This window comes from Oryctolagus cuniculus, chromosome 19 (assembly GCF_051225735.1).
Source record: "Oryctolagus cuniculus isolate XC-2025 breed Fujian yellow rabbit chromosome 19, ASM5122573v1, whole genome shotgun sequence".
NCBI lineage: Eukaryota > Metazoa > Chordata > Mammalia > Lagomorpha > Leporidae > Oryctolagus > Oryctolagus cuniculus.
Window position 1 is genome coordinate 24,540,070 of NC_142885.1, and position 27,297 is coordinate 24,567,366.

The 27,297-nt window shown below is 38.6% G+C and overlaps 1 pseudogene; it reads left to right on the forward strand.

Annotated features, from left to right (window-relative positions):
* Positions 1-18,038: 18,038 nt before the first annotated feature.
* LOC138846895 (N6-Methyl-AMP deaminase pseudogene) lies at positions 18,039-19,109 on the forward strand (annotated as a pseudogene).
* The last annotated feature ends 8,188 nt before the right edge of the window (positions 19,110-27,297 follow it).

Here is a 27,297-nt window from a genome sequence, read left to right on the forward strand (position 1 = left end):
CTTCTTGGTGCAAACATCCACACGCTGGCGACCCAGGACCTCGCTCAGACCAGGGAAGGGTGATTCAGAGATGGGTACGGGCAGAGCCGTCCCAGATGGGTGGCCCCCGGCCCAGCCCAGTGGGTTCAGGAGCCCTGGCCTCTTTCTTGCCAGAGGGTTGTAGGCTCCAGGATCTCGGCAGGCAGCGTGTGTGCCAGCCAGCGGAAGGCTCCCACAGGCGTGGCTGTGTTTACAAGGCTACCTGACCATTTTGACTTCTGACAGTATTTATTTAAAAAAAAAATTTTTTTTTTGAAACCCATTTGGTAAAGGTCATTCATCAAAGACACAGTGCTGGAAGGCTCGAAGGGGTTTCATGTGTTGGTCACTTCACAGCCAGGGAGAAAGGCTTTGCAGGTCATGCATGGCTTTTGCCATCCGAAGTTTTCCTGTGTGAATTTTGGTGACCATTTTTTCCAAAGCTAAAATCAAGATGTGAAATCAGGTCGGCCCCCCCGGGAGAAGAGCCGGGGCCTGTGCCTGATTCTCCTGATTCTGAGGCTTTGAGTGTTTGCCCTAGACATATGCCAGAGAAGTCTGCCCCAGAATCTAGAAGCACAGTCCAGCGTATACTGACATGCTGGCCTTCCTGCTGCCCATTGTCACTCCCCGTCAGTCAGAAAAGTGAGTTTGGCAGGAAGTGGGGACCCCCATGTCCCGAAGGAAGAGGGGCCACACTCAGTTTCTGCTGACCCCTGTCGAGATCCAGGCCTGGCCCTGCTCAGCTCTCCCTTCTTTAGCTTTAAGACTTGGTTTTATTTAAGAATAAACAGGATGAGAGAGAAGTTGTGTCCCCTGCTCCCCTGCCACCCATGTCACACATTCCGGGGGGGGGTGGGCACAGGAAGTGGGGCGTGGGGGCTGGAGGTTTCGTCTGCCTGGTGACCGTTGATGGCTGCTTGCAGGCTCATTTGAAGCCAAGGGTGTGAGCCAAACGCCTTCGAGGCCGCCACGTCCATCCTCTGCAGAGCTGACTGTACTCGGCGGATCCCTCCCCAGGCTGCCTGAGAGGAGTGAGGGCCACGTCCCAGCGGGACATTGGTCCTAGCGTGCATGCTTGTATCAGAGTGCCTGCCTCTGGGTGAGTGAGTGGGCGACTTGCTCCCTACCCTCATCCTAGAAAAGCCAGCCTGGTGCTGAGTACTGGGGACCCCAGCATCACACGAGGCTCCTCACTGGGAGACTATGCATTGTCAGGTTTGGGGCTTGCTGTGTGGCTCCTTGGGGACCTGGAATTGCGTGTGTGGGTATATTGGATACATTGATCCCCAGGTCTCACTGGCGACCCCTTCTCATCCCAAACCATGGTGGAGCTTCTCTGGAATTGTTTGCCAGCATCCCAAGGCAGAACGCAAGGGTCCAAGACCATTTCCATCGAGCTCACATTTCCTTTCCTGCAGGAACTTCTCCCCCCCCTCCAGCACCCACCACACTTCCGAAGGTCTTTCCTGGATCACTACAGTGAAGTATTACAGTATACAGTTCCCAATCTGGCCTTGGCTTGCTCGGATAAAACTTTGTATGTATTTTGTATGGCATAGATTCTATATTGTAATGATGTCCTATGCAAAAAGGAAAAAAAATTAACGAAATTGTAAATTTTATTGTTTTAATGTGTATGCATGTTTAGTGACGTTTCCATTTTGAAATAAAATTTATGATTCATTAAAAAAAATCAAATGTCCATTAACTGTTGACTGGATAAAGAAATCATTATAGGTATACACTATGGAATACTATGCAGCTATTTCTGAAATCAAATTCTGTCTTTTGCAACAAAATGGATGCAACTAGAAATCATTATACTTAATGAAACAAGCCAATCCCAAAAATAGAGACACCATATGTTTTCCCTGATCTGAGGTAACTAATAGAGTACTTAAAATGTAATGTATTGGAGTGAAGTGGACATTGTAAGATTTGATGATTGTTTACATCCCTTATTTCTTCCATTGAGGAATTTTTTTTTGTTTCCATACCACTTGTCAAATTCTTTTACTTAATGTTAAGTTTATGATCATTAATTAAACTAAAGTAGATCTTTTTAAAAGATAATAGTGGGAATGGGAGAGGGAGGAAGAAGAAGGTCCGGAGCATGGCTGGGAGTGAGGGTGGTGTAGGAAGTATTACTATATTCCTAAACCTGTATATATGAGTTCCATGAAACTTGTATAAGTTAAATAAAATTTAAAAATATATAAAAAATTTAAAAAACAAAATAAATAAATCTTTAATATATATTATAGGCTATGCAATATTTACATATTTTGTTTTTCATTCAGTTTTATATTAATACAGGTTAGTTATTTTGCTGTATATATGTGGATATTTAGCAAAATTGTATCGACTCTAACTTCTAGTAAGCATCTTTGACACTTCCTTTTCCCTTAACCTTAAGCAAGTCTAATAGTTATGCCTCATAAATATTACTCAAATACACTATTTATTTCTGTTTCTACCCACTACTATTAGCCAAAAATTATCTTTCCCTATAAATATTAGAAAAATCCAAACTAATTTCTAGTGATGTGAAAAATGACTTTTCTAGCAAGTAGACTAAAGGGGAGGGGGACTTAGAATTGAATGTAAATCACAATTTATAAGACATTGCTATGTATCACAAAAGAGATACATTTTTCTAAGACATGAAAGAAACACTAGCACAAACTCTTTTTAAATGCCCATATATCAATATCAATACATCTGTTAAATCAATCTAACAGTAATTTGGTATTGGGTCATATGTTCTAAAGATAAAAGAAAACCTGACTACTTCAGCAAATTGCTTACTTCACTAATGATGATCTGACCCTGACAAAACTGTAGACTATGTCCCCCAAAGCCTCCAAGTTTATTTTCCTGACATGTTGCTTCTGAAATGTTCTTGGTTCTTCAGGCTGCTTTCAACATTGTAAGAGTGGAAAGCCAACCTTTCCTGTCAATGTGACTGTTATCTTTTTTCCATGGTCTTTCACATATTTAGGGAGGTACCTACACAATTCAGCAGCACCTTCAATACTAGGGACCAGGGCTCTTCACTTAGTAATTCTGATTAATTTTATGAGTAAGAGATGCTCAGGGATGTGGTAAAACATTATTTCCAGGTGTATATGAGGGTATTTCCAGAAGTGACTAACATTTGTATCAGTATGAGTCAAGATTCACCGTCATCATTGTTGGCCAGTGTTGTCCAAACCACAGAGGGTCTACACAGAACAAACTGGTGTAGGTAAAGCCAATTCTATCTCATTACTCTTGTGCTGAGACATCCCTCTTCTGTCCACTGACACTAGAGCTCCTGGTCCTTGGGCCTTGGTAACTAGAATCCATTTCAATAGAGGATTTCATCCAGGATCTCAGGCCTTCACCTGGAACTGGGAGTTATATCATTGGTTTCCTGGTTCTCATCTTGCAATTTTTTTTTTTGCCACAATAATCACTTGAGCCAATTTCTACAATAAATCTCTTATATATATACTTATATATTGATATATTCTATTGGCTGTTTCTCTGGGTAACTCTGGCAAATACAGTAATAGTTTGTACATTTAAGAATACTTTAATTTTTATCCCTCAAGGCCACTATGCCTGTTATCATGAGGAATTACTATAATTACTATAATTACTATGATTAACTGTGAATATGAATTATGGTAATAAAAATAATGACTAATAATTTTTGAACACTTAATGAAGGGCAAATTTTGTTCTAGGGATTTGGCAGGTATACTACCATTAAATTTTTTCAGTGACCCTGTAAGGTAGAAACTATAACCTTTTTATGTTTTGAAAACAGAAACTGAGGCTCAGTGAATTTAAGTAGCATGTGAATGTCACAAATGCTTTTCTTTTATTCTACAAAGAGAAACTGTTCTGCATAATGCATTTGAGCATGGGGTTAAGGGACTTACAGATTTGGGATTATGCCTTATCCCTCTAAGTGCAGCCACAGTCATTTGTCATTGGTTTTCCATAAATGGTAGAGAAATATAAACTTAAAGAAGTATATTGCTCTTTTTAATCTACTCTGAAAACGTTTTGACTTACTGAAGTTTAGGTAGCAATTAATGGATAGATATTGACACATGGGTGAGTGGATGAAGACCTTTTGTTATTTTCTGCCACTGCATAACAGAAAAATGCCTAAACAAGTTGAAAGACTCCTTTCTGGGAGTCACAAAACATATGTAACAGTAAATAGTCACTAGACTTTAATCCTAAGCACTGAAGATTAAAAGGGGATTCTACACTTTATAAACATGATGCAAAGACTACTTTGCTTTCTTATTGTTTTGTCTTTTCCTATGCATTCAATATAATTTTTAAAAATTACCTTCATTGTTTTAAAATATTTTCTCAGTTCTTTTTAATTTTCATTAATATAAAGAACAGATTAAATATATTTCAGAGGTATGATTCTAGTGAGATAACCGTACTTCACTCCCTCCCTTTTCTCCATCAGCCAATGCTCTTCTTTCCCTTCTTTTTTCCTTTAATCTTTGCAAAAACACAATTTCAATCCATTGTATAATCACAGATTTAATGCACCACTAACAATAATGTTAAAGGTAGAAAGACCACAGTTTCACAGAAGTATAAACGAGGGCTAAAAACATCAAATCACAAGATGTCCATTTCATTCCTATACATTTTTGTGCTTTACAATATCTATTACATATCAGAGAAAACATATAGTATTTGTCTTTGAGATACTGGCTGATTTCACTAAGCATAATTATTTCCAGTTGCATCCATTCATTTTCAAGACAGGGTTTCATTAGTTTTTAAGGCTGAGTAGTAGTCAATCATGTATATATACTAAAAATTCTTTTTTGAAGATTTATTTATTTGAAAGTTAGAATTATAGAGAGCGAGGGAAGGAGAAAGAGAGAGAGAGAGAGAGAGAGAGAGAGAGAGAAAATCTTCCTTCTGCCTTCTGCCAGTTCACTCCTCAAATGGCCACAGCAGCCAGGGCTGGGCCAGACTGGAGCTGGGAGCTTCTTCCCAAGTCTGCCACATGGGTTCTGGAGCCCAAGAACACAAGGCATTTTCCACTGTTTTCCCACATGCATTAGCAAAGAGCTGGATTAGAAGTGGAGCATCCAGACCTTGAACAGGTGCCCACATGGGATGCCAGCACTGCAGATCTGGCTTAACTTGCTACAGTGCATCTCTGGCCTCCACATTTTCTTCATTGAGTCATCAATTGATGGGCATTTGGGTTGATTCCATGTGTTAGCTATTTGTGGATTGATCTGAAATGAACATGAGGGTTCATTCATATGGTGGTTTCATTTTATTTGGGTAAATTCCCAGGAGATGGATGACTGAGTCATATGGTAGATCTATTTTCAGATTTCTGAAGAATCCCCCTATTGTCTTCCATAATGATTTTGCTAGTTTACATTACCACCAACAGTGTTTAAGGTAACATTTTACTACATCTTCACCAGAATTTATTATTTTTCTGATTTTTGGATGATTACAATTGGAACTGGGTGAGGAAAAGTCTAATGTGGTTTTTGTTTAAATTTCCCTGATGACTACTGATCCTGAGCATTGTTTCATTTGTCTGTTGGCATTTATATTTCATCCTTTGAAAAAAATGCCTGTTCATGTCCTTTATCCATTTCTTAACTAGATTATTTTGTTTTATTGTTTTTGAGATTCTTGGGCTCATTATAGGTTCTGGATATTAATTATCAGTTTCATAGCTCACAAATATTTTCTCTCTTTCTCTCAGTTGCTTCTTCAATGTGTTGAGCATTTTACAGTGAAAAAGCTTCTTAGCTTGATGTAATCCCATTTGTCTATTTGGACTTTGATTGACTATACTTATAGGGTCTTTTCCAAGAGTTCTTTGCCTATGTCAGTGTCTTGCAGTTTCCCCATTGTTTTCCTCTACTAATTTGATTATATCAGGTCATAGATGTAGATCTTTGATCCACTTTGAGTTGACTTTTGGGTAAGTGTCATATTTCATACTTCTGCATGTGGAGATCCAATTTTCCCAGCACCATTTGTTGAAGAGACTGTCCTTTCTCTAGGGATTGATTTTATCTCCATTGTCAAAGATTTAGCTCCTTTGTCAAAATTGGGTGTAGATGCATGGATGAATTTCTGGGTTTCTATTCTGTTCCATTGGTCTTCATGTCTTTTTTTTTTTTTTTTTGCCAGCACCAAGCTATTTGATTATAACTGTCTCATAGTATGTCTTAAAATCAGGTATTGTGATGCCTCTGGCTTTGTTTTTGTTGTTTAAGAATGCATTAGTCTTTCCAGGTGTTTTGTGCTTCCATGTGAATTTTGGCAGCATTTTTTTCTAGATATGAGAATATCATTGGCATTTTTATTAGGATTGCATTGAAATCTATAAATTGCCTTGGGTAGTATGGACATTTTGAGTATATTAATTATTCCAATCCACAAACATGGATTTTTAAAAATATTTTGTGGTTTCTCTTATTTCTTTAATGTTTTGTAATTTTGATTGTAGAGATATTTCAAACACTTGATTAAATTTATTCCAAGGTATTTAGATTTTTGGTAGTTATTGTGAGTTGTACTGAATTTACAAGTTCTTTCTCAGTCATGGCATTGTCTGAGTATATAAACACTACTGATTTTTTTGTATTGCTTTTATATCCTGTAACTTCACCAAATTCTCTTATGAGTTCCAGTTTTCTTCAGTGGAATATTTTGGTTCCTTTATATATAAGATCATGCTATCTACAAACAAGGAGAATTTGATTTCCTCCTTTCCAAATTGTATATCATTGATTTATTTCTTTTTCTTTTTGCTTAGTGGCTCTGGTTAAAACTTCCAGGACTATACTGAATAGCACTTGTGAAAGTGGGTATCCTTGTCTGGTTATGGATCCCACTGCTTCCAACTTTTCCTCATTCAGTATAATGCTGGCTGTAGGTTTGTCATATATTTCCTTGATTGTGTTGAGAAATGAATGTTTCTGTATCCAATTTGCTTAAGGTTTTTATAATAATAAGATGTAGTTTATCAAATGCTTTCTTTGCACGTGTTGAGATAATCATGATTTTTATTCTTCAGTTTGTTAATGTGATGTATCACATTTATTAACTTGCCTATGTTGAAACATCCCTGTACACCAGAGATAAATACCACTTGTCTAGGTGGATGATCATTCTAATGTGTTGTTGGATTCGATTAGCTAATATGTTATAGAGGATTTTTGCATCTATGTTCATCAGGGATATTGGTCTATAGTTCTCTTTCTTTGTTGTATCTTTTTCTTGTCTTAGACTTAAGGTGATGCTGGCCTCATTTCAATTGTTGTGAAGATTTCAGAATTAGAATTTGTTCTTTAAAAGTTTTGTGGAGTTCAGCAGTGAAATCATATGGCCCTGGGCTTTTCTATGTTGGGAGGGTCTTTATTACTAATTCAGTCTCCATCTTGTTTATTGGCTGATTTAAGATTGTTCTTCATGACTCAATTTTGATAGATTGTATGCTTGTAGAAATCTATGCATTTCTTGTAGATTTTCTGATTTGTTGACATATAGTTGTTTGCAGTAATTCCTGATGATTCTTTTTATTTCTGTGGTCTCTGTTTTAACATCTCTTTTTTATTTTTTAAAGATTTATTTGTTTTAAATTCAGAATTACACAGATGGAAAAGGAGAAGCAGAGAGAGAGGGGGGGATTCCATATGTTGGTTCACTCCCCAAATGGCCACAATGGCTGGAGCTGGGCCAATCCAAAGCCAGGAGCCAAGATCTTCTTCTGGGTCTCCCATGCATGTGCAGGGGCCCAAGGACTTGGGCCACCTTCTACTGGATCATAAGTGGAGCATCCGTGGCTCCAACCAGTGCCCACATGGGATACCAGCACTTCAGGCTGCAACTTTACCTGCTGTGCCACAGTACCAATCCCAACATCTCTTTTTTCATCTCTGATTTTGTTAATGTTGTTCTTCTCCCTTTTGTGGTTATTTAAACCATGGATGTATCAATTTTGTTATTTTTCAAAATAATACTTCTTCATTTCATTGATCTTTTGCATTATTACATAATGACTTTTTCTCTGAAATTCTCTTCACAATAGATACAAAAATTTAAATATTAAGAAATAATTTTGGAAGTTGAAAGATATTTAAGATTATAAAACATCAGTGAAAGGTATCATCAGGGTCACAGAAAAAAGGAAAGATTTTTGTTCATGAACTGGACGAACTAGTAGTGTTGAGATGTCAATACAGTCTAAAGCAATATACAGATATAATGACTCTCCATCAAAATATCAATGGGATTCTCTACAGAATTACAAAAAATCCTAAATTTATGTGGAATCACAAAAGATACAGAACCCAAGTGAAAAGATAGAACTGGAGGCATCACAGTACCAGATTTCAAAACTTCAATAATTGAAACAGCATCATACTGGCATAAAAACCAACACAAGGATAAATGGGACAGATTAGATAATGCTGAAATCAAGCCATACACATGCATCCTATTTATGTTTGATGCAGGTGTCAAAAACAGACATTGGGAAAAGGATAATCCATTCAACAAATGATCTGTCAAAACTGGCTATACAGATGTAAAAAATAAAATGCATACTTCTCACCATATACAAAAATCAACTCACAATGAATAAAGACCTAAAGATAAAACATGAAACTATAAAATTACTAGAAGATAATTATGGGAACAAACTTCAAAATATTGATGTAGACAAAGAATATGTGAATACAATGACAAATGGCACAGGCAAGGAATACAAAACTAGATAAATTAAATTATATTACATTCAGATACTACTTCATAGCAAAGGAAGTGACACATCTAACAAAATGGGAGAGAATATTTACAAGCTACTTACCAAAGAAATGATTAAGAATATATGGGAAACAAAAACTCATGAGCAAAAATAATCCAGTGAAGAAATGGGCAAAGGACATGAGCAGACAGTTCTCAAGAGAAGATATACACATCCCCAAGAAACACATGAAAAATGCTCACTGGTCAAATATCACTGGTCAAAATAGAAATTCAAATGGAAACCACAATGAGATATCACCTCAATGCTGTTCAAATGCTATCATTAAAGAGACAGAAAGTATAAATGCAAGCAAGGATGTGGTGAATTGGAAACTCACACATATCTGTGGTAATGTAAATTATTTAGCAACTATGGAAAACTGTCAGAATATCTTTTTGTTTTTAATTTAATAAGTATATTTTGGAGATAAGATTGTTAACTTACATCATAGTCAAAGGCTTAATGGTTCTACTAATTTGTAAAAGTTAAACAAATAAAAATTAAAAATACCATAATCCAGCAGAAAAACAGGCAAGGGCTATAAGCAATAATCAAATGAAAAGATATGCAACATCACTTACATAAATTAAATTTTAAAGTAGTCACAAAATTATTAGCACTATAGTAATATATAATTCCTATCTATGCATTTAGCAGATTCAGAATAAATTTTGGCAATTTCTTTATAATTAGGATCCAGAAATCCCACTATTGGGTAAATATCTAAAAGACATAAAATAATTGTATCAGAGAGTTACAGCACTATTCACAGTCGCTAAATATGGAATCAATGGAGTTTCATTTTCAAATGAATGGAAAAAGAACATATGGTACATAAACACACTGGAATACTACTCAGTAATAAAAGGGATGAAGTTTTGTCTTTGCAGCAAAACGCTGGAAACTGGAGTCCATTGTGTTAAGTTAAATGTACCAACATGGATGGATACATGTAGTGAAACATCATATGGTATCCCATAGATATGCATAGCTTTAAAAATCTGGCTGACATTTCCCTACACTGACTTCCTTCCTTACATTTAGTGTATCCACTATACAACTTCTGTAAGCAGTGAAATACATATTACTAAGGCTTTGTTTATTAATAATTATATGCGTATTAATAGGTACTAGATTTACATTTTTAACGTTACCAGAGAATGGGTAGGATTTATGCCCTATCTACATTACATACGCCTGAATGGAGTTACAAGATATCTTGACCATATTCATTACCAAAACATATTTATATTGAATTTCTTTTTTTAACTTTTATTTAATGAATATAAATTTCCAAAGTACAGCTTATGGATTACAATGGCTTCCCCCCAATAACGTCCCTCCCACCCGCAACCCTCCCCTTTCCCACTCCCTCTCCCTTTCCATTCACATCGATTCATTTTCAATTCTTTATATACAGAAGATCAGTTTAGCATACATTAAGTAAAGATTTCAACAGTTTGCTCCCACACAGAAACATAAAGTGAAAAATAATAGATGATTTTTTTAAATGATGATGAAATCAGATCAGACCTATTGTCATGTTTAATCCCAGTGAGAGTCAAGTTGGGAATTGATAATTTCTTTTTTTTCCACAGAAGTTCAGTTTAGTATACATTAAGTAAAGATTTCAAGAGTTTGCACCCAAATAGAAACACAAATTGAAATATACTGTTTGAGTACTCGTTATAGCATTAAGCCTCAATGTACAGCACATTAAGGACAGAGATCCTACATGAGGAGTAAGTGCACAGTGACTCCTGTTGTTGACTTTACCAATTGACACTCCTGTTTATGGCATCAGTAATCTCCCTATGCTCCAGTCATGAGTTTCCAAGGCTATGGAAGCCTTTTGAGTTCTCCGACTCTTATCTTGTTTAGACAAGGTCATATTCAAAGTGGAGGTTCTCTCCTCCCTTCAGAGAAAGGTACCTCATTCTTTGATGACCTGTTCTTTCCACTGGGATCTCACTCACAGAGATCTTTCATTTAGTTTTTTTTTTTTTTTTTTTTTTTTTTTGCCAGAGTGTCTTGGCTTTCCATGCCTGAAATACTCTCATGGGCTTTTCAGCCAGATCCGAATGCCTTTAGGGCTGATTCTGAGGCCAGAGTGCTGTTTAGGACATCTGCCATTCTATGAGTCTGCTGTGTATCTCGCTTCCCATGTTGGATCACTCTCCCCTTTATTTATTCTATCGGTTAGTATTAGCAGGCAATAGACTTGTTTATGTGATCCCTTTGACTCTTAGCCCTTTCATTATGATTAATTGTGAACTGAAATTGATCACTTGGACTAGTGAGATGGCATTGGTACATGCCACCTTGATGGGATTGAATTGGAGCCCCCTGGTATGTTTCTAACTCTACCATTTGGGGCAAGTCAGCTTGAGCATGTCCCAAATTATACATCTCTTCCTTCTCTTATTCCCACTCTTATGTTTAACAGGGATCACATTTCAGTTACATTTCAACACTTAAGAATAACTGTGTATTAATTACAGAATTAAACCAGTCATATTAAGTAGAACAGACAAAAAAATACTAAGAGGGATAATGTATTAAGTTGTCCATTAACAGTCAGGGCTATGCTGACTAAGTCACCATTTCTCATAGTGTCCATTTCACTTCAACAGGTTTCCTTTTTGGTGTTCAGTCAGTTGTCACCGATTGGCGAACATATGATATTTGTCCCTTTGGGACTGGCTTATTTCACTCAGCATGATGTGTTCCAGATTCCTCCATTTTGTTGCAAATGACTGGATTTCATTGTTTCTTACTGCCGTATAGTATAATAAAGAGTACATATCCTATAATTTCTTTATCCAGTCTACCGTTGATGGGCATTTAGGTTGGTTCCAGGTCTTGGCTATTGTGAATTGTGCTGCAATAAACATTAGGGTGCAGACCACATTTTTGGTTGCCAATTTAAATTCCTTTGCATAAATTCCAAGGAGTGGGATGGCTGGGTCAAACGGTAGGGTTAGCTTCAGGTTTCTGAGGAATCTCCAGACTGACTTCCATAGTGGCTTGACCAGTTTGCATTCCCACCAACAGTGGGTTAGTGTCCCTTTTTCCCCACATCCTCACCAGCATCTGTTGTTGGTAGATTTCTGTATGTGAGCCATTCTAACCGGGGTGAGGTGAAACCTCATTGTGGTTTTGATTTGCATTTCCCTGATTGCTAGTGATCTTGAACGTTTTTTCATGTGCCTGTTGGCCATTTGGATGTCCTCTTTTGAAAAATGTCTATTGAGGTCCTTGGCCCATCTCTTAAGTGGGTTGTTTGTTTTGTGTTTGTGGAGTTTTTGATCTCTTGGTAGATTCTGGTTATTTACCCTTTATCTGTTGCATAGTTTGCAAATATTTTTTCCCATTCTGTCGGTTGTATCTTCACTTTCCTGACTGTTTCTTTTGCAGTACAGAAACTTCTGAATTTGATGCAATCCCAATAGTTGATTTTGGCTTTGACTGCCTGTGCCTCCCGGGTCTTTTCCAGAAACTCTTTGCCTGTGCCAATATCTTGAAGGGTTTTTCCAATGTTCTCTAATAACTTGATGGTGTCAGGTCATAGATTTAGGTCTTTAATCCACGTTGAGTGGATTTTTGTGTAAGGTGTAAGGTAGGGGTCTTGCTTCATGATTCTGCACGTGGAAATCCAGTTTTCCCAGCACCATTTATTGAATAGACTGTCCTTACTCCAGGGATTGGTTTTGGATCCTTGATCAAATATAAGTTGGCTGTAGATGTTTGGGTTGATTTCTGGTGTTTCAATTCTGTTCCATTGGTCTATCCATCTGTTTCTGTACCAGTACCATGCTGTTTTGATTACAACTTCCGTGTAGTATGTCCTGAAATCTGGTATTGTGATGCCTCCGGCTTTGTTTTTGTTGTACAAGATTGCTTTAGCTATTGGAGGTCTCCTATGCCTCCATTGAAATTCAGCATCATTTTTTCAAGATCTGAGAAGAACATCTTTGGTCTTTTGATTGGTATCACATTGAATCTATAGCTTGCTTTTGGGAGAATGGACATTTGGACGATGTTGATTATTCCAATCCATGAGCATGGAAGATTTTTCCATTTTTTGGTATCCTCTTCTATTTTTTTCTTTAAGATTTTGTAATTCTCATTGTATAGATCTTTAACATACTTGGTTAAGTTCATTCCAAGGTATTTGATTGTTTTTGTAGCTATTGTGTGTGGGATTGATCTTAGAAGTTCTTTCTCAGCCGTGGCATTGCTTGTGTATACAAAGGCTGTTGATTTTTGTGCATTGATTTTATATCCTGCCACTTTGCCAAACTCCTCTATGAGTTCCAACAGTCTCTTAGTAGAGTTCTTTGGATCCTCTAAGTAAAGAATCATATCGTCTGCAAAGAGGGAAAGTTTGACTTCTTCCTTCTCAATTTGTATTCCTTTGATTTCTTTTTCTTGTCTGATGGCTCTGGCTAAAACTTCCAGAACTATGTTAAATAGCAGTGGTGAGAGTGGGCATCCCTGTCTGGTGCCAGAGCTCAGTGGAAATGCTTCCAACTTTTCCCCATTCAATAGGATGCTGGCCATGGGTTTTTCATAAATTGCTTTGATTATATTGAGGAATGTTCCTTCTATACCCAATTTGCTTAGAGTTTTCATCATGAAAGGGTGTTGAATTTTATAGAATGCTTTCTCTGCATCTATTGAGATAATCATATGGTTTTTCTTTTGCAGTCTGTTAATGTGGTGAATCACATTGATTGATTTGCGAATGTTGAACTATCCCTGCATAACAGGGATAAATCCCACTTGGTCTGGGTGGATGATTTTTCTGATGTGTTGCATTCTATTGGCGAGCATTTTATTGAGGATTTTTGCATCTATGTTCATCAGGGATATTATTGGTCTATAATTTTCTTTCAGTGCTGCATCTTTCTCTGGCTTAGGGATTAAGGTGATGCTGGCTTCATAGAAAGAATTTGGGAGGAATCCCTCTTCTTCGATTGTTCTGAATAGTTTGAGAAGAAATAGGATTAGTTCTTCTTTAAATGTCTGGTAGAATTCAGCAGTGAATCCATCTGGTCCTGGGCTTTTCTTTGTTGGGAGGTCCTTTATTAGTGTTTCAATTTCTGTTTCAGTTATGGGTCTATTTAGGTTTTCTATGTCTTCATGGTTCAATTTTGGTAGATTGCATGTGTCCAGGAATCTATCCATTTCTGATAGATTTTCTTGTTTGCTGGCATACAAGTCCTTGTAGTAATTTCTGATGATTCTTTTTATTTCTGTGGTGTCTTTGTTATGTTTCCTTTTTCATATCTGATTTTATTGATTTGGGTAATTTCTCCTCTTTTTTTAGTTAGTTGGGCCAATGGGGTGTCAATTTTGTTTATTTTTTCAAAGAACCAGCTCTTCGCTTGGCTGATTTTTTTGCAAATTTTTTATTCAATCCTGTTAATTTCTTCTCTGGTTTTAATTATTTCTCTTCTCCTACTAGATTTGGATTTGGTGTGCTGCAGTTTTTCTAGGTCCTTGAGATGCGCTGAAAGCTCATTTATTTGGTACCTTTCCAATTTCTTGATATAGGCACCTATTGCTATAACTTGCCTCTCAATACTGCTTTTGCCGTATCCCATAAGTTTTGATATGTTGTGTTGTTATCCTCATTTACTTCCAAAAGTTTTTGATTTCTCTTTTGATTTCTTGAATGACCCAGTGTTCATTCAGGAGCATGTTGTTCAGTCTCCATGTGTTTTCATACTTTCTGGGGTTTCCTGAGTTGCTAATTTCCAGCTTCATTCTGCTGTGGTCTGAGAAGCTGCATGGTATGATTCTAATTCTTTTGAATTTGCTGAGACTTGCTTTATGGCCTAGTATGTGATCAATCCTAGAGAAGGTTGCATGCACTGCTGAGAAGAATGTGAAGTCTTTAGATGTAGGATTGAAAGTTCTGTAGATATCTGTTAGATCCATTTGGGCAATAGTGTCGATTAAATCTGCTGTTTCCTTGTTGATCTTCTGTCCAGATGATCTGTCTATTTCTGAGAGTGGAGTATTGAATTCCCCCAGTACTACTGTATTGGAATCTAAATCTCCCTTTAAGTCCCTTAACATATCTTTTAAATAGACCGGTCCCCTGTAATTAGGTGCATATACATTTATAATAGTTACATCTTCCTGTTGAATTGAACCCTTAATCATTATACAGTGTCCCTCTTTGTCTCTCTTAACAGTTTTTGTATTAAAATTTATTTTGTCTGATATTAATATGGCTACACCTGCTTTTTTTTGGTTTCTGTTGGCATGGAATATCTTTTTCCAAACTTTCATTTTCAGTCTGCATGCATCTTTGTTAGAGAGATGTGTTTCTTGTAGGCAACAAATAGTTGGTTTGTGTTCCTTGAGCCAATCAGCAATCAGTGTCTTTTAACTGAAGATTTAAGACCATTAATGTTTAATGTGACTATTGATACGTAGTGACTTTGCCCTGCCATTTTCCCGGAAATATTTTCTAGTATATGCTTTGAGCTTCCCATCCTCTTTTACTGGTAGGTTTTCTTCCTTTACCTTCTTTCATATTGATGGTCGTGTTTCTGTGTTTCTGAGTGTAGCACATCTTTAAGTATCTTTTGCAGGGATGGACGAGTGGCGGCAAAGTCTTTCAATTTCTGTTTGCTATGAAAGGTCTTTATTTCACCTTCATTCACAAATGAGAGCTTAGCAGGATATAATATTCTGGGCTGGCAATTTTTCTCTCTTAGCACCTGTGCTATGTCTCGCCATTCCCTCCTAGCCTGTAGTGTTTCTGATGAGAAGTCTGCTGTAAGTCTAATAGGAGATCCTCTGAGAGTAATCTGACGTTTCTCTCTTGCACATTTTAGGATCTTTTCTTTATGTTTCACTGTGGTAAGTTTAATTACAACGTGTCGTGGTGAGGATCTCTTTTGGTCATGTTTATTGGGGGTTCTATGAGCTTCCTGTACTAGGATGTCTCTGTCCTTCTCCAAACCTGGAAAGTTCTCTGCTAGTATCTCACTAAAAAGCCCTTCTAATCCTTTCTCTCTCTCCATGCCTTCAGGAACTCCTAGAACTCGAATGTTGGTTTTTTTAATAGTATCCTGTAGATTCCCAACAATTTTTTTTTAGATTTCTAATTTCCTCTTCTTTTCTTTGGTTTGACTGTATGTTTTCCTGTGCTCTGTCTTCTAAGTCCGATATTCTCTCTTCTGCTTCACCCATTCTGTTTTTAAGGCTCTCTAATGTGTTTGTCATTTGATCTATTGAGCTCTTCATTTCATTTTGATTTCTCTTCACTATCACACTTTCCTGTTCTACTAGTTTCTGTGTTTCATTTTGATTCTTCCTTAAAATTTCATTTTCACGAGAGAGATTTTCAATCCTGTCCAATAAGGATTTCTGTAGTTCAAGGATTTGCTTTTGAAAACTTATAAATGTTCTTATCATAAATTTTTTGAAATCCATATCTTGCATTTCTTCTATCTCATCATCTTCATAATCTTGGCTTGGGGTGTTTTGTTTATTTGGAGACATCATAGTGTCTTCGTTGATCTTGTTCCCTCGATATTTGTGTTTGTTGCTTGGCATAGTTAATTCATCTTTCATCACTGTGCGTTTTTTTTAATTTTTTTAATTTTATACTATGTCTGTGTTAAGTGGACTGCCTGCTGTTGGAGGAGCCTTGGAGGCTTGAGATGGGTGTGGCCTGAGAGCTCTGCTTGGTTCTTCCGGGTTACAGGTGTGCAAAGGTGACACCCTCAGGTTATGTGTGGTAAATCTCTCTCTCTCTCTCTCTTTCTCTCTATTTATTTATTTATTTTATTTATTCAGGAAGTAAGTAATACTGCACCGTACAGCTGTGCAGAATTTATGGTATTTAGCTTCTGGCCTCTGGCTTCTACCCAAAGTGTCTGTGCAGGCTTTGTTTCTCCTCTGGACTCCCACTGCGTTGCCTAGGCTACTGAATTGTAGTGACTCAGTTCCTTAGCTCTCCCCTGTTGTTATGTAAATCCAGAATGGGGACCTGCTGTTTGTCTCTTGCTCACCTTTGCAAGGTTGGTGGAGAGAGAAACTCATCCCTAACAGTACCCCCCCACCTTTTTTCCTTCTCTCCTGTAGTCAGTCTGGTGAACTTTCCCACTCCCCTCTAGATTCTGACCGCCGTTTCCCCGCCAATGTCTCGGGTTACTGAGCTCACCTCCCCTTCCAGCGCCAATGTGTGGACTCAGAGCCCTGGGCGTCCCAACTCTCGCTGCTGGTGTCTGTGTGACATCCACTCCCCTTCCTGCACTGGCACGCAGACCCTGCGGCTCCCGTGGCTTGGTTTCTGCGTGGTGGGCGACCTTGTTCTCCCAGTAGGTCCTCCGAGTCACAGCCACTAGATCCGGAAGAGTTTCCTCTGCAATTTTTTCCTGATCCTTTTTCTGAGGCTACCGTAACTCCACTTTTATTAAACTAAATTTTCCCGGACTATTGTTGCACGCCCTCCCTATTCTGCCATCTTGGCTCTGCCCCTATATTGAATTTCTAAGTACTGTTTCCAAATGGATTCCTTTGAAACACTAAGCATCTTTTTCTATATTTAAGTATACATTCTTAATGGAAATTTTGTAAGAATGCATGCAATTTAAGTGAGGCAAATTTGTTGTCTTTCTTGCTCTTTATTATCTGAGAGGCAAGTGGAGAGACAGAGCCATGTAGAGAGAAGACAGAAGCAGAACTCTCTTACACTAGTTCATTTCCCATTTGTGCAAAAGAACTGGGAATGAATCTGTTGAAACCAGAAGTCAGGAACCCAATCCAGATCTCTTATATAGGTGGTATGAATCAAAATACTTGATCCGGCGGTGCCAATGAGCTCAGGAAGGGGTAGCTTGTGCTAAAATATGAGGGCAATTGACATTTTTTTGGTTCTGCCGGGAAGACAGCCTGCTACCCCTGTGACATGTGTGTTAAGGGAGCACCGCTTGTCATTTTTCTGTACCAGCTTTTCAGTCTGAAGAGAAAACATGTTTAGAGCCTCATAGTTGGGAAATCTCCAGGTGAAGCTGAGCCCAGACCTACCTAGCGAGCTCATCTCATCAAAATATGTGGAAGTGAAATAATCTGAAGAAAATTCAGGACCACAGAATTTACTGATTGAAATACACTGTATTTTGCACACCAAGAGTAAGAGTGGAGTAGAACCATTTTTTTCCCTACTGCAATCATGGTGGAGGTAGAGGAACAGCAACAGTCATGGAAGACAGACTTTTACTTGGAACTACCAAAACTGGAACTTCATGCCCACTTGAATGGATCCATTAGTTCTAATACCATGAAGAAGTTAATAGCCAAGAAGCCAGACTTTAAAATCCACGATGAGATGACTATGATTGATAAAGGAAAGAAAAGAACTCTTGAAGAATGTTTCCAGATGTTTCAGATAATTCATCAGCTTACTACTAGTCCTGAAGATATTCTAATGATCACAAAAGATGTCATTAAAGAATTTTCGGATGATGGTGTCACATACCTGGAACTAAGGAGCACTCCCAGAAGAGAAAATGCTATTGGAATGACTAAAAAGAGTTATGTGGAATCTATACTTGAGGGTATAAAACAGTCCAAACAAGAAAACTTAGACATCAATGTTAGGTATTTGATAGCAATCGGCAGAAGAGGCGGCCCTTCAGTTGCCAAGGAGACTGTTAAACTTGCGGAGAAGTTCTTCCTTTCTACTGAGGATGTAGTTCTTGGCCTTGACCTTAGTGGAGACCCTACTATAGGATGAGCAGAAGACTTCTTGGAACCTCTTTTAGAAGCTAAAAATGCAGGTCTGAAGTTGGCGTTGCATCTTTCAGAGATCCCAAACCAAGGAAAATAAACCCAAATGTTCCTGGACCTACTTCCTGACAGAATTGGGCATGGAACTTTCCTCAACTCTTCTGAGGGAGGATCCCTGGATCTGGTGGACTTTGTGAGGCAACATCGGATAACTCTGGAACTGTGTTTGACCTCAAACATCAAAAGTCAGACAGTTCCATCTTATGACCAGTATCATTTCGGATTCTGGTACACCATTGCACATCCTTCTGTGACCTGTACCAATGATAAAGGTGTTTTTGCAACATACATTTCTCAAGAGTACCGGCTGGAAGCTGAAACATTTAATTTGACCCAGTCTCAGGTGTGGGATTTATCGTATGAATCCATCAACTACATCTTTGCTTCTGATAGCACCAGATCTGAACTGAGGAAGAAGTGGAATAATCTGAAGCCCAAAGTGCTACAATTTTAAGCTATAATGAAGTCAACTACCTTTGGGTTAGTGTTGCAATCAATCTTCTTCTTCTTTTTTTTTTTTTTTTTTGACAGGCAGAGTGGACAGTGAGAGAGAGAGACAGAGAGAAAGGTCTTCCTTTGCGATTGGTTCACCCTCCAATGGCCACCGCGGCCAGCGCTGCTGCCGGTGCACCGCACTGATCCGATGGCAGGAGCCAGGTACTTATCCTGGTCTCCCATGGGGTGCAGGGCCCAAGCACTTGGGCCATCCTCCACTGCACTCCCGGGCCACAGCAGAGAGCTGGCCTGGAAGAGGGGCAACCGGGACAGAATCCAACACCCCGACCGCGACTAGAACCTGGTGTGCCGGCGCCGCAAGGCAGAGGATTAGCCTAGTGAGCCGCCACGCTGGCCGCAACCAATCTTCTTGTTATATCCCATAAGCTGTCCACCACTGCTTTTAGGAAGCACAGCAGCCAAGTACCATGGGCTCCATTACTGAACCATATCCATGGCTGGTGTTCAGTTAATATGTCTTAAACTGACTAAGGCCTTGAGATGTAGCTTACTTCCCTGCTGTTTACTTGGAAAGACTTTAAGTGCTGTTGCTACCTAAACTCCCTGTTCCACTAGTGATTTCTTTGATTTAGCAGTCCCACCCCAATAGCTAGAGGAATAAAACTAGAGGAATCAAAGTAATTTCTTATCAAGAAAAGTTTTGGAATGATAGCCTACAGTAAAGCAGAAAGGGGAAAATAAATTACCACCAAGACCCTTATAAGCCTGCTAGCTTGTGACAATAGCCCTGTGTTTTGTTGTGCTTACTCTAATCAGACTCCTTTCACTTGAACTCTATCACTGTAGTTTTTTCCTTTTTCTTTTTTTTCACTTGAGCTACCAAGATTTCTACTGCACTACTCATTTTCTTCATTTGCAAAGATCTCTCTAGTAGTGGCAAAACTGGAGTCACTGGGGTTCTGTACATGACCGGTAACCACACTACTGGTCACACTATCAGACTACTGGAGCAGGCCTACATAAACTCACACTTGTAACATGTCTACTTCAGATGAAGACAAGGGACAAACTAAGAACAGTTCTGAATGGTAAGAAAAAGAATTTATTACATATCAAAGTATACTTGAATTGCTTTGTTCCTTAGAATATATATCCTTGATATCAGGAAGTTGGGCTAATACTAATTTCAGTTGCTAAGGGTTTCTGAAAAGCATTTGTTCTCTTTGGGAACAGGGTGAAGGAAGCTCTGAGGTTTTTGAAGTACTTAGATGTATGTTTGTAACTCCGTATAACATTATATTATTCTCTACTCCCATCTACTCATATAGAAATCACAAAGTAAAAAAGTAATGGTTTATCCATAAAACATGGATATTTTGCAGCCACTTAAAGTGTTTATGTATATATATGAAAGTTAGTGATGTGAGTGATTCTAGTTTATTAGCTTTATCATGAAATTCTTTTCACAGTATGAAAGTCATACTAGTTTTAATTGGGAGTGGGAAAGTGAGGATGGAATAGGTTTTTCCTGTTTGAGGTTCCAGAATTCAAAATATGTGGATTGACTGACTTACCTCAAACAGTAGAGTTAGAAACATACCAGAGGATTCCAATTCAATCCCATCAAGGTGGCATGTACCAATGCCATCTCACTAGTCCCAGTGATCAATTTCTGTTCACAATTGATCATAATGATAGGACTAAAAACCAAAGGGATCACATAAACAAGAATAGTGTCTGATATAGAACATTTATGAAACTATGACTAACATCAAAAAAATTGGTTGGAGATTTTTTCTTTGTTTGAAAGACAGAGAGAGGGAGAGACAGGGAAAAAGAGAGATCTTCCATCTGTTGGTTCACTCCCCAGGTGGTCACAGTGGCCGGGGCTGGGTCAGCAGCCAGGAATCCCATCTGGATTTCCCACGTGGGAAATAGGGACACAAGTCCTTGAGCCATCATCTGCTGCTTCTCAGGAGCACTGGCAGGGAACTGGATCAGAGGTGGAATAGCCAGGACTCCAGCTGGTACTCCGACATGGGATACAGGCCGGGATACAGGCATCCCAATGCTGACTAAACTCATTAAGCCACAATGCCTGCCTGGTAACATCAAATTTAATCATGAAATATTTAATGTTTTCACTTAAGATCAGTACAAGTAAAGGACAGCTGCTCTAACTACTGCTCTGTGATACTGATCTAGAGGTCCTAGCCAATATAATAAGGCAAGCAGAAGTAAAAAGTAGAAGGATTAGAGAAAGAAAGAAGTAAAAACCATTTCTATTTACAGATAACATGATTATTTACTTAGTAATCTACAAACAACTAAACGAATTCTACAAAATGAAGTAACAGTCACAGGAAGAAATCAATATTCAAAAATCAGTTGAAGAAAAAGGTGAATGATTACAGTAGAAGAACACACAGTGGGAAACACCTTACTGCATCAGAAAATAAGGGAGTGCAAAATGAGTACAAGAGCTAATTTGAAGAGACTCCTACAGTCCACTCTGAGATAATTTTAGCATTGAAATATAGGATAGTAATAGATTTTTTAAAAATATTTATTCATTTATTTGAAAGTTAGAGACATCCTCTGTCTGACAGTTCACTTTCCAGATGGCTAGAGTGGCCAGGGATGGGCCAAGCCAAAGCTAGGAGCCAGGAGCTTCAAATGGGTTTCCCATGTGGGTAGCGGGGGCCTGAGTGCTTGGATCATCTTCCGCTGCTTTTTTCCAGGACATTGCCAGGTAGTTGGATCAGGGGTGGAGCAGCCAGGACAGGAACTGGCATCCAAATAAATAAGCTGGTGTTGTAGGTGGTGGCTTCACCTGCTGTGCCACAGTGCTGACCTCAGGATAATAATAGATTTTTAACTCATCAAAATAAAAAATTTGAGTTATAGTAGTAATAATATATGGAGGAAAAGGGAAAGTTTTTCCTTAAAGTAGCATGTCAGCTAATATACAGTCAGTCTTCTGTATCCATGGGTTCTGTATCTGTGAGTTCTGCATCTGTGGATTCAGCTAACTGCAGATTGAAAATATTCAGAAAAACAATTGTGCCTACACAACAGTGTGTACAAACTTACTTACCATCATTTCCTAAACAGTAGTGTGACAACCATTTATATAGTGATTACATTGTAGTGACTTTGAGATGATTTAAAGTATGTGAAAGGATGTACATGGACTTGAGCATCTCTGGGAGGTCCTAGAATCAATTCTCCATGGATACTGAGAGATGATTATAGGGAAAGAATGATGGAGTTAGAAAATGTAGTGAATGGAGGCCAGAATTTTGATGTAGCGGGTTGAGCTGTCCCTGTAACACCAGCGTCCCGTATGGGTGCCAGTTTGAGTCCTTGCTGCTCCACCTCCAATCCAGCCCCCTGCAAATGAGCCTGGGAGGGCAGCAGAGGATGGTCCCAGTGCTGGGGCCCCTGAACCCATGTGGGAGACCTGGGTGAAGCTTCTGGTTTGGGCCTGGCCCGGCCCCAGCTGTTGCAGCTATTTGGGTATGAACGAGCAGATGGAAGGTCTTTCTATCCTCTCTTTCTGTAACTTTGCCTTTCAAATAAACAAATCTTTAAAAAAAGAAAAAGTAGTGAATGCTAAAACTGGTGGATGAAACAAAGTATTTAATGAGAAACACGGTCTCAAAGTATTCCTACATATTACTAATAACAATGGGGGACAGTAACTACAGTGAATAAACCTAATAAACACACCATAGCCAAGGAACAAAGTTAATACCACCAATATTGGGAGAAACTAAATCATGTGTCTCCTGATAGTATGCACTCAAAAAGACACAACATTTCTTTTATGGTATTCTTTCCAAAAATGCACACACTGAACCTAATCATGAGGAACCATCAATTAAACCTAAACTGAAGGTCATTCTAAAAAATAACTGACCTAATACTCTTCAAAAAGTGTGAAGGTCAAGAAAAATGAAGGGTAAGATTTAAAAGAGACTAAAAAGAAATGTCAGATGTAAAATATGATCCTGGAGATGGGCGTGCATCCCACATTGGAGTGCCAGTTTCAATCGTAGCTACTCCATTTGTGATACAGCTCCCGCTAATGTGACTTGCACATGATGGCTCAGGTGTTTGGGTCCCTGCCATCCATGTGGGAGAGCTGGGTGGAATTTCTGACTCTTGGCTTCAGCCAGGCCTAGCCCTGGCTGTTATCATTTGAGGAATGAACCAGCCACACATGGAGGATCTCTCCCTGTCTCTATCCTTCTCTGTCATTCTGTCTTTCAAATAAAGAAATCCTTACATAAAGACATGACACTGGATTGCATATTGGATGAAGAAAAAAATCATTATAAGGAACACTAGTGGAGTGATTTTAAAAATGTGAATGAAGAGTATTAATTTTAAATGTCCTGATGTTGATAATTATTCTGTGGTTATTTCAGAGAACGTCCTTGTTCTTAAGAAATACACAATATGAAATGTTTAGGGGTAAAGAGCCCTGTGTCTCCTAGTTGCTATCAAGTGATTTTTATTTTTTATTTTATTTTTTTATTTGTAAGACAGAGTTACAGAGAGGCAGAGGCACAGAGAGAGAGAGAGGTCTTCCATCCACTGGTTCACTCCCCAAATGGCCGCAATGGCCGGAGCTGTGCTGACCTGGGGCCGGGAGCCAGGAGCTTCCTCCGGGTCTCCTACTGGGTGCAGGGGCCCAGGGACTTGGGCCATCTTCTACTGCTTTCCCGGGCTGCAGCGGAGAGCTGGATCGGAAGTAGAGCAGCTAGGACTTGAACCAGTGCCCATATAGGATGCCGGCACTGCAGGCTGCAGCTTTACCCACTATGCCACAGTGCTGGCCCCAATCAAGTGACTTTTAAAATGTGTACATAGGGGCCAGCGCCACGGCTCAATAGGCTAATCCTCCGCCTGCGGTGCCCGCACACCAGGTTCTAGTCCTGGTCGGGGCGCCGGATTCTGTGCTGGTTGCTCCTTTTCTGGTCCAGCTCTCTGCTGTGGCCCAGGAGGGTGATGGAGGATGGCCCAGGTGCTTGGGCCCTGCACCAGCATGGGAGACCAGGAGAGGTGCCTGGCTCCAGGCTTCCAATCGGCGTGGTGTGCCGGCAGCAGTGGCCATTGGGGGGTGAACCAATGGAAAAGGAAGACCTTTCTCTCTGTCTCCCTCTTTCACTGTCCACTCTGCCTGTCCAAAAAAAAAAAAAAAAGAAAAGAAAGAAAAAGTAAAAACAAACAAACAAATGTGTACATAGGTATATGTCTGTATATACAGAAAGAATCTAAAGCAAATTTCCAAAAACTTTACTTTGGTGAAATTAAATATACAGGAGTTTTTTGGAACTTTTTCTGTTAAGTTTTAAATTATGTCAAGAAAAAAAGTAACAAAAGTTACAAAAAACTACATATATGTAGATATGGAACAGACCCTCTGGAACTTTATTTCCTTGATTTCTTTCATGATCTGCTATTTTGAAAAACATGCCCAGTTTCTACTGATAATACCAATTCATCCTATGAGTACATTCTATTTTAATTTTCAGAGTTCCTTCCCAGACCTACTTGATATCACAGTGGCTGCTGCTTCTGCCCTATGCTAAAAACATACATTTTTTGAAAAGATTTATTTTACTTATTTGAGGGGCAGAGTTACAGAGAGAGAGAGGATAGAGACACACAGAGAGAAAGATCTTCCATCCATTGGTTCACTCTGCAGATGGCCACAACTACTGGGACTGGACTGGGCCAAGGCCAGGAGCCTGGAATTTCATTCACGTCTCCTATATGGGTGTCAGGGAACCAAGCACTTGGGCTATCTTCTGTTGCCTTCCCAGGAGCATTAACAGGGAGCCAGATTGGAAATGGAACAGCTGGGACTCAAACCTAGCACTCATATGGGATGCCAGTGTCACAGGCAGCAGCTTAATCCACTGTGCCAAAACAGTGGCTCCTTTAAGGGTGTATTTAGCTCATGGTTTATTATTTTACCTACATGAGATCCACATCAAGACCATCACTAGAACTTGGCCCAGTCTCTTAAATGGTTGCTTCCTCATTTATCTGTTAAAAATTGACAAATGTCAACTTTGGACAAACAGGGATTTGTGAAGCCTAAGAAATGTTCAGATGCTTGGTGGCCACAGCATGAGATATTGGAATATGGACCTCACTGTGTAAAATAACATAGTGTCCTTTGGTTTCTCTGCTGCTCAGGGAAGATGTCAATAAAATACTATTTTTAAATTGAAAAAAAAAATACTTGATCCATCACCTGCTGCTTCCCAGGGTGTCTGATATTACAAGGCCAGAATCTGGAGTAGAACCAGGGCTCAAATTGAGGCACTATATTATATGTGGGCATCCCAACTTGTGACTTAACTGCCAGGCCACATACCCATTCACTTTTATTGTTTCTAAAATTTCTTGACAGTCCAAGACTCTTAAATTACAATACTCTATGATGTACCCTGGATGCAATTTCTCTTGTAATCTTCATACTCATCTTTAATGGTTTGAAAGTCACATTTTATTCCTGAAGTGTAGATATAGAATTATCTCTATAGATTACTCTAAAATTGGCAAATGTTATTAAGACTTTTCATGGAAATAAATGAATCATATATCTGAATGATATAACAATTGTAAATATTAAGGTGACCAAAAGAAAGTATCAAATGACATGAAACAAAAGACACATGGGTGATCACTGAGGTCATAAATAAGAGTGTCAATTGTTAAATCAACAACAGGAGTCACTGTGTACTTACTCCCTATGTGGGACCTCTGTCCGTAATTTGTTGTACTGTGAGAAGTAAGTATAAACCTTGTTTTCAAACAGTACTTTATATGTTGTGTGTGTGTGGTACAAATTGTTGAAATCTTTAAGTGTAGAAGTGGTCTTCTGCATATATACTTAATTAAAAATGAATCTGAATGAAGAATGGGATGGAGAGGGAGTAGGAGTTAGGATGACAGTGGGGGTGGGAGGGTGGGTATGGGGGAACAACCACTATATTCTTAAAGATGTACCTATGAAATTTATATTAATTAAATGAAAGCTTTCTAAAAATTTTTAAAAAGAAGTCAATAAAAAAATAGAAGCCCGGAAGCCTTGGGTATTTAAAACTCAAATAACCTATATAATCTATGGGTAAAAAAAAAAAAAAAACACAAAGAAAATTAGAATTTGTGTTGAATGAAACAAAAATACAAAATAACAATGACAACTGTGGTAGATACATGGAGGCCAGAATGTCTTTGTGACTCTCACATCTGAGGTGGAAACTACTGCCCTTTGAATGTAGGCTGGCCAAGGCTTACTGAGCCAATAAAGTTGGCATATTTAAAACACTGAAAAAGCTAGTAGTAGCAAAGGATGCCACCCTAACTGGAAATGTATTAAATTTAATTTGAATATTGCTCTCTAAATAAATGACAATATTTTAATAGTTTGTTATGATATCAACTTTTAATTTTGGATTTAAAATGTTAAGAAAAAAGGGAGAAACTTATTTTATATAATAAAATAGGATTGCAATAACTTATTTATATAATATTAATGATTCAAAAGCAGCAAAAGAAAACTGCAACAGGAATTGTATAAAATTAAAACTACTTATACACAACAAAAAGCACTATCAGAGTGAAAAGGGAACCCATTTAATGGGAAAAGTCTTTACAATTCATATTACAGAAGATATCATTATTGGAGATATATTGCATATAAGAAAATCCTACAACTTAGAAACAAAAACATTTAGAGATGGACAAATGATTAAATAATTCTACAATTACTATAGAGACCTTCTCTGTTAAACATAAATTGAAAAAATTTCACCCCACTTGTTCAGCTTTATGAAGGATGTTTAAGGATGTGCTACACACAGAAACACAGAAACAGGGTCATCAATATGAAATAAAATGAAGACATAAAATGTCCTAGTAAAAGTACAAAGGAAATCCAAAATAAACAATAGGAAATAGGAATATTCACCAGCACCGTGGCTCAATAGGCTAATCCTCCACCTTGCAGCGTCGGCACTCCAGGTTCTAGTCCCGGTCGGGGAGCCGGATTCTGTCCTGGTTGCCCCTCTTCCAGGCCAGCTCTCTGCTATGGCCAAGGAGTGCAGTGGAGGATGGCCCAAGTGCTTGGGCCCTGCACCCCATGGGAGACCAGGAGAAACACC